This window comes from Oryctolagus cuniculus, chromosome 6, assembly GCF_051225735.1.
Source record: "Oryctolagus cuniculus isolate XC-2025 breed Fujian yellow rabbit chromosome 6, ASM5122573v1, whole genome shotgun sequence".
Classification (NCBI taxonomy): Eukaryota; Metazoa; Chordata; class Mammalia; order Lagomorpha; family Leporidae; genus Oryctolagus; species Oryctolagus cuniculus.
Window position 1 is genome coordinate 42,827,302 of NC_142872.1, and position 10,432 is coordinate 42,837,733.

A 10,432-nucleotide genomic window follows, 5' to 3' on the forward strand; every position below is an offset into this window, starting at 1 on the left:
CTGCTCAGATGTTCCTCAGGTGTTCCTGGTGCATGTTGTCTCTCTCCTCCTTTATAGTCCTCTTCCACCAATCCCAACTCTGCTACCCACATGTCGAGCACGCTGCTCTCCTCCAATCAGGAGCAGCTCCTGCAGTTTATTGGTCGAACTGGAGGCAGCTGCGTAGAAGCTGTTTACTCCTCTCCCAGCGCCATATTGTGGGAGAGCAGATGCATAGAATAAGTCTTAATTCCAGTAACTTAGTCTAGTCCGAGTTGCTCCCCACATCTGGCCCAGACTTGGATATTACAGCTGTTTTTGAGTGAACTAGCAGATGGAAGATAGCTGTCTCCCTTCACCCCTCCCTCTCTCTTTTTCTCTGTTTCTGCTTTTCAGATAATAAACCTTAAAAAAGGATGAAGTAAATTTCTCTGTTTTGTTTTGCTTTCTTTTTTTAAAAAAAGATTTATTTATTTTACTTGAAAGTCATAGTTACACATAGAGAGAGGAGAGGCAGAGAGAGAGAGAGAGAGAGAGAGAGAGGTCTTCCATCTGCTGGTTCACTCCCTAACTGCCCGCAAGGGCTGGAACTGTGCCGACCAGAAGCCAGGAGCCAGGAGCTTCCTCTGGATCTTCAACAAGGGTGCAGGGGCCCAAGGGCTTGGGCCATCCTCCACTGCTTTTCCAGGCCATAGCAGAGAGCTGGATCAGAAGTGGAGCAGCCACATGGGATGCTGGCACTGCAGGCGGCAGCTCCACCTGCTACACCACAGAGCCAGCCCCAATAAATTTCCCTTTTTTAAAAAGGGAAAAGATGATATGTATATATGTGTGTTTAAGTTTGCATAAGTACGAAAAAGTTGATGGCAGTTACCCAGCAAATGTTAATTATCAGTTATTTCCTGGAAGTTGGGAATAGCAGAGCAAGGAAGGCTATTAACAGGTTCATGCTACATTCAGCTGTGTTTAATTTGGTAAAACTTTGACATGTAAACAAAAGCTGTATTGACACACTTAGCATTTAGTCTTAAAAAAATCAAATGTAAAAAGACAAATACTGCTCTAGGGGAAAAAAAAAAACAAAAGGAAAAGCCATGAATAATTATTTACAGAGAAAGAAACAGAAATAGCTAAATAAGAGAAAAGCTTGAGTCCTAGAGTGATCAAATCGGTACACATAAAAGCAACAATGCAATTCCTTTTTTCTGCCCATCAAGTTGTAAGAAAGTATATTAAAGACCAAGGGGTTTCATTCTTGACCTGAGGACAGTGCAGCCACGGTGAGGATTAGCTGGAAGGTGGGGACATGGTGCCGCGCATGGTGATGACACATCCATCCTGTCCTGTCCCCAGAACCCTGATAGAGCCATCCCAGGATGAGGAGGGATGACAGGTCAGCCTCTGCTTCCCTGGACTTCCACCTCCTCCCCACCAGAGACCAACCGTGGTGTCCTTTGGTCTACTGGCTCCCGCCAGGGACACTCCACCCTCATCCAACCTAAATCCCCTTCCTCTGATAAAAGAGTCCTGGATCCTGTGACAAAACCAGAAATGACTGGTAAGGTGCCTGCTGCCCGAAGACCATCCCCCACTCCCAAAGGAATTGCTGGATTCAGAATAGAGAATGCTATTGTGGGGTCAGAAGTCATCTTGTTAAGCCCCTGCCTCTAGCACAGCTACTCCCAAGAGCTTTTTTTTTTTTTTTTTTTTTTTTTTGGTGGGGGGAGCGTTGTGACTGTTATACCATACTAGGAAAAGCTATCTGCTGTGTCTAGAACCAAGGTCTCTTGACTCCTGGTCTGGTACTCTTCCTGCTCAGATTCATCGGGTTGTATATTTTTCTGTGAACTTGATCTATTCCTTTAATCCCTGGATATGAAAATATATTATATGCTTGGTTATGGCTAAAAATATCACCAATCCACTTGGGGAAGGGAGTGGTCCTGGGGTTTTATACATTTACTATGTAAATCATATATTTAAAGAGAGAAAAGAAGCTGTGTTACTTAAACAGTAATAATAAGTAGCGCTAACAATAGTAAGTATTGCCGGCGCCGCGGCTCACTAGGCTAATCCTCCGCCTAGCGGCGCCGGCACACCGGGTTCTAGTCCCGGTCGGGGCGCCGGATTCTGTCCCAGTTGCCCCTCTTCCAGGCCAGCTCTCTGCTGTGGCCAGGGAGTGCAGTGGAGGATGGCCCAGGTGCTTGGGCCCTGCACCCCATGGGAGACCAGGAAAAGCACCTGGCTCGTGGCTCCTGCCATCGGATCAGCGCGGTGCGCCGTCCGCAGCGCGCCGTCCGCGGCGGCCATTGGAGAGTGAACCAACGGCAAAGGAAGACCTTTCTCTCTGTCTCTCTCTCTCACTATCCACTCTGCCTGTCAAAAAAAATAAAAATAAAAATAAAAATAAAAAAAAAACAATAGTAAGTATCAGTAAAGAATAAAGTGAAAAATCATGAGGCAAGTGTGTGGCACAGTGGGTTAAAGCCACTGCTTGGGACAGTCACATCACAGATCAGAGTGCGGGGTTCAAGTCCCAACTACTCCACTTATGATCCAGCTTCCTGCTAAAGCAATCCTGGGAGGCAGCAGATGATGGCTCAAATGCTTGAGTTCCTACAACCTACATTGGAGACCTGGATGGAGTTCCTGACTGCTGGCTTCAGCCTGGCCCAGCCCTGGCTGTTGCAAGCATGTAGGAAGTAAACCAGCTTTCTCTCTTTATCACTTTGCCTTTCAAATAAACAAGGTTTTTTATTTAAAAAAAACTTTTTAAATCATTGTAAATAATATTTTTCTTATGAAATGATAGAAATCCCCAGGTTACATCAGAATATACAAGTGCAAAACACCGGAAGTCGTTAATGTGCTTGGCATATACATCTTCTTGGTTTCACCTGGCACATTCCCCTCAACTTAAAAGATCTACACAGGGACAGGTGGAAGGAGGAGACCATCGTAGAAGGTGGGGATCGAGGATTCATTCCCTGGGCTTCTCTACTTCCTGCCTAAAAGTGTGACTTGAGTTAAACAAATACTCTTCAGAATTCTCAAGGGAAAACTATAAACTGGCCACCATGAGCAGGGAAAGACAAACTTCCTGGCAAACAGCCAGGTAGTAAAGGTGTGAGGCCCTGTGAGTCATATGAATGGAACCTCTTTGCAGTGACTTCACCTACCAGTGTTCCTCAAAACCAGCTGCTGTTGTTGTTACCTGTTTCCAATAAAACTTTATTCATAGAAATAGATAGTAGACAAGATTTGGCCCACTAGCCATTGCTTGACAACTCCTAGTTAAGAGCATGGGCTTGGGAGTCAACTTGGAATCCTGACTCAGTTGATTTGTCATTGGTGGGACCTTGACTAATTAGCTTTGTTGTTTGAGCTGCTTCTGTAGAACAGGATAAGCATTGTACCTGGTCCTAGAGCGGTTGCTAAGTAGGTCAGCATTCAGCTCAGCCATGTTGTCGGTGCTCAGTAAGTGCATCTAGATGGACAGGACACGGTGTGTGGGATACTGGAAGCAGCCCAGGTTCTGGGGCCAACATTGTGGCACAGGGGTTAAGTCGCTGCTTGGAATGCCAGCACCGTATATCAACAGCTATGAGTCCCGGCTGATCTACTTCAGATCCAGCTCCTTTCTAATGTACCGGGAAGGGAACAGATGATGGCCCAAGTGCTTGGGCTCCTGCCACCCCCATGAGGGATCCAGATGAAGTTCCTGGCTCCTGGTTTCAGCCTGGCGCAGCCCTGGCCTATGTTGACATTTAGGAAGTGAACCAGTAGATGGAAGGTCTGTCTCAGAATCTCTGTATCTCTGTCTTTCTGCCACTCTACCTTTAAAATAAATAAGTAAATGTTAAAAAAAAAAATCCCATTTCCAATGCTGAATCAACCTAAATGCTACCAGGCATTTTACCCTGGGCAGGGGTGTCACTTATCAGCTCCAAAACTGTTTTCTTTGCCTGTAAAATGGTAAGAGAAACTGAGTTACTGTCAGAACCTTTGTATACATTATGTCAATTCTCACGACAGCCTCTATCGCCTTGACTGTTCCCACTGCACATCAGAGGAAGTCAAGTCACACAGTGGTGAAGGATCGTGTGGTCTGTGAGTGGTAGAAACTGATTTTTTTTAAAGATCTGTTTGTTTATTTGAAAATCAGAGTTACACACAGAGAGAAGGAGAGGCAGAGAAAGAGAGAGAGGTCTTCCATCCACTGGTTCACTCCCCAAATGGCCACAATGGCCAGAACTATGCTGATCTGAAGCCAGGAGCCAGAAGCTTCTTCCGGGTCTCCCATGTGGGTGCAGGGGTCCAAGGACTTGGGCCATCTTTTACCGCTTTCCCAGGTTATTAGCAGGGAGCTGGATCAGAAGTAGAGCAGCTGGGTCTCGAACCAGTGCCCTTATGGAATGCCGGTGCTTCAGGCCAAGGCGTTAACCCACTGCGCCACAGCGCCAGCCCCAGAAACCATTTTTTTTTAAGATTTATTTATTTGAAAGGCAGAATGACAGAAAGAGAGGGAGTGACAGAGAGAGAGAGCTGGTTCTCACCCCAAAGGGCCATGATGGTCAGAGCTGAACTAGGCTGAAGCCAGGAGGCAGGAACTCCATCCGGGTTTCCCATATGGGTGGCAGAGGTTCAAGCACTTGGATTCATCTTCTACTGCCTTCCCAGGAGCATTAGCAGAGAGCTGGATTGGAAGTGAAGCAGCTGGAACTCAAAAATAGGCATCCATATAGGATGCCGGCATTGCAGAGGGCTTAACCCTCTGCACCACAACACAAGCCCAGAAACCATGCATCTAAACAAGGACTGTCTGACTTCAAAGCTGTGTGTTCTTTCTACTAAACTTGTTGTACTCTTAGAAGATGAGGAGGGTTGGTGGTACACGGCCTTGTAAAGTGCTCTAATCCACGCAACTGCCTGCTCATTGAATCTCCTCCCTGCCCAGCCTTGACAAACACAGCCCCCAAAGAGGGTCGGTGAGGAAGCCCACAGGTACTGGGTTGAATGGGCTCCACCTGTCACTGCTGCCCCAGGGTCCCAACGCTCCCTGGAGGACTCTTCAAACATTAACCTCCTGTCTATGGAATGCCCTCCCAAGATTTGATGACAGACTTATCATCCCCTGTTTCCACAGCCCTGCTCCTATTACTGCGTTCCTGCCCCATGAGCACTGTGTGGAGGCCCAGCCTCCCACTGCCCCTCCCCGGGCGTACTCCAATGTGTTCATACCCATGGAAGAGTGTGGCGCCCAAACCGCGTTCCTGCCCAGCGGGCTAGGATGTCACAACGGTGAGTCAGCTCCTGCCCATGATAACATCTGCACCACCAGCTCAGGCAGCAGGTGCTTCTAGCACTGGAGGGATGGGTTTGGGACACAGAGGAGCCTCTTGTGTCCTTGCTGAGCCTTCCCTGGGGGCAGGGAGTGGGGATTGGGAGAACTTCAAGAAGAAAGCGCCTCCACTCCCACCCTGGTCTCTCTCAGAACAACTGTTGGGGAAGGCATCTCTGTCTGACTCACAGAAACCGAGTCTGCAGGCACCTACACAGAGAGGTGGGTGGGAAGCACTGGCCAGGAAGGGGACAAGGACATTGTGGGAACGAGCTCTGTGCTGCCTGAGGCTGAGAGGCTGTGGAGGTCTGCTGATGCCCTTGGGAGCCCTCAGAAGGCATAGGGTCTCCCCAGCTGTTGGCAGCATCCCTGGGCGGTGGGGAGTCGGGGAGGAGAGAGTCGGCCACCTGGACTCAATTCCCAGCTCCGTTGAACAACTCAGCTCAACTAGCTCAGCTCTGGTCCTCAGTTTTCCCATCCGTGGCTGGAGCTCATCAGCCTCAGAGAGACTGTAAGGCCCAGTAGCAGGGCCTCAGCGCTCTGGGTTAGACAGAGCTGCCTAAGCACGGTTCTGCCTCTTCCGAGCTGTTTCACTGCAGGCAAGTCACCTAAGCTCTTGAACTTTGGTTTTTTCATCTGTACAATGGGATAATAAGAAAGCTTCCTGTGCCTTGTGCTAGTCAGTACTCTATAAACAAGTAGTGATTGCGAAGCTAGCTAACATCTTGACATTATGAGATTTTGCAAGTAAGTGAGAAAGCCAAGGTCTGTGAGGGAGTACGGCCGTGGGGAAGACCCTGAATGGCCTCAGGCCCAGCTTTTTGGTTTTTGTTGTTGTTTTAAAGTTAATTAATTTATTTAAGTGAATGAGAAAAAGAAGTTCCCATCCACTGCCAGTTCATTCCCCTAACCACCACAACAGCCAGGACTAGGCTGGGCCAAAGCCTGGAGCTGGGAACTCACTCCAGGTCTCCCGCATGAGTGACAGATCCAACCACCTGAGCCATCACCTTTAGTCTCCTAGGGTACGCATTAGCAGGACACTGGAATCGGGAGTAGAACCGGCACTCAGACCCAGGCACTCCAACGTGGGGTGCAGACGTCTTCAGTACAAGGCCAGGTGCCCACCTCAGGTCCAGTTTTGAGGGACGCTGAGCTGAGGCTCTCTCTGGTATCCCACATGTCCTGCTTGTCCCTCCCTGCAAACTCTGGCACGTCCAGGTCTCTTCCCAAGGCAGAGAGCGTCTGTGCCCCCACTGATTCAGTCTTGTTTGCATGCTGTCTCCCTCAGGAAGCCTTCCCTGACTTCTTTCTTCACCTGGCTTCTTTCTGATGCACATGCTGGGCGCCACCACTTTCACTTCTGTGTTATCTCCTGGGCACAGCTGAGCTGCGAGCAGCCCCACTGACCCTCAGCCTGTGACACACAGGGGCCCACAGAAATGGTTTCATTTGAATTTGTTTTAACTCAGAAGAAAAGAATAATAATAAATATGAATCTGACCTGTGTTCAGAAGTCCGGTGTTAAATACGTATTTTCAAGCATTTCCTGAGGGAAGAAGGGGCATGTGAAGTCAAAGTGTCCAAGGCCCACAGGAGTCCACGTGTGGCCCGGCTGGAGTGTTGCACCTGTGCCTTGTGTGCCCCCGGGCCTGGCATAGTCTCAGGCCTCACCCCAGCCCCTAGCACATAGTAGCTGCTTGGAAAACCCATCTATGTCACAGGACCAGTAGTCAGAAGGCCCATGGGACCCCCTAAGAAGCAGGCCAGTGTCTTTCCTGCCCAGCTTTGCTTCTGTCTGTAAGACATGCCTACACAGCATCACATTTGGCACTTAGAATCCTGGTGGGAGAGAGTTGGTTGGGATCATTCATCTGTTCCACAACAGTTGAGCCACTCTGTGTGGACAAGAGCCCTCACAGAGGGTCTTGGAGAGGGCCAAAAGCCCTGAGTGTGGGAGTACAATTTGGAATCTGCCCACGTAACATGCACTCTCTACAGAGACGTTCTAATCAGAGTGCCAAAAGGCCCATGTCCCCAGGAAGCCAGCAGCCTCTCTCCACAGGTGGGGAAGTCTGTGTGTTCAGGCTCACACAGGGGCCAAGGGCAAAGACAGCCTCTCCAGGGAAGACCTCTCGGTTTGCTGGCAGGGCACGGCTGGAGGATGGCCAGCAACGCAGGTGGCTCTGTGAGTCTCTGGATTCCACGAACCCTTCTTCTGAACCCCACCTGGCCTCCCTACCTCCCGCCCACACACACACTCCCAGCTGCCTTTCTCAACATCCCCCAGGTTCACCCATGGGAGGCCCGGGGCTGGGCCTGCCTCGAGTCATGCAGATAACCTCTCCAGGGATGTGTAAACCTCTGGTGGGCGGCCGGGTAGAAGAATGTGGAAGTGGATTCCTTTCGCTCCAAGCCCTGGACATCTGCCAGACTGTGTCAAAGTTGCAGTGGCCGCAGGCCCTTTGCATCCTCATCTGCGAGTGCCCCAGTGTTTCCTCAGTGCGATGACACCTCAGACCTCAACAAAGAGCACTTCTGGAAAGGCCTCAATCCCACACGCTCTCTGCACGCGCCTGTCCCGAGTCCCACACTCTCCCTGGCTCGCTGCCCACAAGCTAGGGGTTGCCATTGCCAGCTGTGGCCAGCCCTGCCTCCCGAGGAGTGTTAACAGCGGTACCTCTGGGAGGTTTGCTGTGGAGACGAGTGATTTAAATTTAAGAGAAGGGCATGGGGGAGCTTGTTAGAAAGCCTCATGGTGATAAAAAGATATTTGTTTTATCCTACTCTTTAGAGAACCAAATCTTAGCAAAATAGCGCTGGGCTTGAAATTCAGCAACACTTCCTTCCCCTCAGCAACAATTTGTTTCAAGGCTTAAAAAAAGAAAATCTCTTCCCAGAAACTGGTCGAAGAATCAAGCAGAATTGCGCTGAAGCTCTGTGCAAACCAAGGGTGTGGAAGTGGCAGCAGAGGATCGCAATCCACCCGACGTGTCCTCAGCTCAGAGGACACGGGCAAAGCGGGCACAGGGATCACACGGATGTCTGTAGACCCTGCCATCTGCCCGCATGCCGGGTACAGCCAGCTGTTGCCATATTTATCCAGTTCTTCATGTTGCCATTCGCCTGTTCTGCTTAACCCAGGGGAAGAGCCAGGATGCTCGCTGGATGTGTATGCGATTGTGGAAACGAGACTGTGCCGTTGACTCACATGATACTTTTCTGTGGCCAGTGTGCATGTGTACACACACGTGTGCACGCTCCTAGCTCTGCTCCACGGTGGCCTTCCTCCTGCAGCCTTCTCCTCGGTCCTCCACCCAGCTGCACTCCTGCTTCTCCAGGTCAACAGGGATCCTCTTCTCTGGGACTGATGGCCTTCCGTCTCACATGAGAATTCCGTGAGCAGGTGCAGACCCCTCAGTCATAAGGAGAGAGTTGGGAGCTCCCTTCACACTAACAAAGAAGAATGAAGGAGTCAAAACCTCTTGGAGTCAGAGGCACTGATAGGACCTCCTCACGGGACCCTTGTGAGAATCTGGTGCCTATGGCTGGGCCCTGACCTGGGCCCATGCTCTGTAGAGATTTGATGAGCTGTGTACCGGCAGGAAAGAAAATGCCCGGGGTAACCTGGCAGCCAAAGCTTCTTCCCATAACACCCCTGAGACTGGACACATGGGGAGATTTTGAGGGCCAGCCAAGGACTGTGGAAAATGGGAGCTGGACCCATCACTTATCTGGTATCGAGTCAGCTAACAATTTATTTATTGTTGGGTTCTTAATCTTATCATTGGATCCTAAATGTAAGCCTGAGTGTTCACTGACTGTGAGTTGGAAAACATCTCAGAAGTTCATCTTCTCACCTCACCCAGGCATTGCCCTGATAGATGACCACTTAGCCCCTCGTGTGCTGCTGGCCCCAGGATTCCCATGTGGACACAGTGAGGAGGAGCAAGTGCGTTCCCGTGTCAGCCTGGAACCTGTCCCCCTGCCCCACTGGTGGCCCACATCTCTCCTCCAGGACTTTGCGACTGCTGCTCCTCTTCCCAGGGAGGCTCTGAGTTCTGGGAAAGCAGCACTCCTGCCCTCACCTCCCACATCCCAACAGAGAAAATCCTAGAAAAGGGAAAAAAAGTCTTTCCCTTATTATCATTTAAACGAACTCATAGGAAGTATGTACATCTTCTCTTCTCTGGCAAGATGGCCCACATTTGTCCCCAAATCCTGGGTCCTCAGGCTCCAGGGTCACATCCCCCAATGCCTGTGTAAAGCCAGTCAGCACGTTTGTCCCACTGCCATCTTGTCCAGTTCTTTCAACATGAGAAAAAGCCCCTTCCTAACAAAGGAACAGGAAAGAATCCAAGTGGGGTTATAGAACAGGGCTCCCCCTCCCCATGGGCAAGCATGACTTGACTCCCTAGGACTCAGTTTCCCCATTTGTGCAAAGGACCAAGTGACATCAGATGGCCTTTCCAAAAGTAAGATGTAGGCAAAGAAAATGGATGTGGTGTCTCTGGGCAGAGATGCCTGATACCCCAGAGTTTCCATGGCGACTGCCTTCCCCATCTCCAAAATTGCCCTTCTGCTTGGGCTGGCCCTGCCCTGCTCTTCCCCGGGCCAACTCCTCTCATCCCGCTCCCAGGCGCTCTCCTCCCAGTGCTGGTGGACACCGAGAGATTCTTTTATTCCATTTGATTTCTTCGTGAGTCTGTTTCTACTGGCAGGTGTCAGCCCCTTGAGGACAGCAACTCAGTCTGTCTTGTTTACTCCTGCATCCCTGGTCCCCAGCACAGGATCTGGTGCCTGTCGAGAGTGAATAGAGGCTGAATGAACAAATGAAGGAGTCTGCAGACCTGGTTGGCAGTTCCCCATGGACCCTGTCCCTCCTGTGAGCCATTTCTTTCTCTTGTGCCTTCCGCTGCCCCTCTGCCTCCCGTCTCTCCTCCCTTCTGATCACCTCAGTCACCTATATTCCAGCTGCCAGATGTTTCGTGCCTCCTCACACCTCTCCTCCTTTCTACCTGTCCCTTGCCAGCACCAACATGTGCCCTGCCAGCACTACCTCATGAAGCCCACCCAGATAGTTCAGGGGGCTCTCTGACCCTTCAAACATCT

General features: G+C 50.3%; 1 long non-coding RNA gene across 1 annotated transcript in view; it reads left to right on the forward strand.

The window, feature by feature from the left end:
- Nucleotides 1-5,280, forward strand: part of LOC103347934 (uncharacterized) — a 59,526-nt gene extending 54,246 nt beyond the window's left edge. The window contains exon 3 of the long non-coding RNA XR_011389867.2: nucleotides 5,126-5,280. This is a non-coding gene — a long non-coding RNA (uncharacterized LOC103347934). The remainder of the gene's footprint in view (nucleotides 1-5,125) is intronic.
- Nucleotides 5,281-10,432: the final 5,152 nt, after the last annotated feature.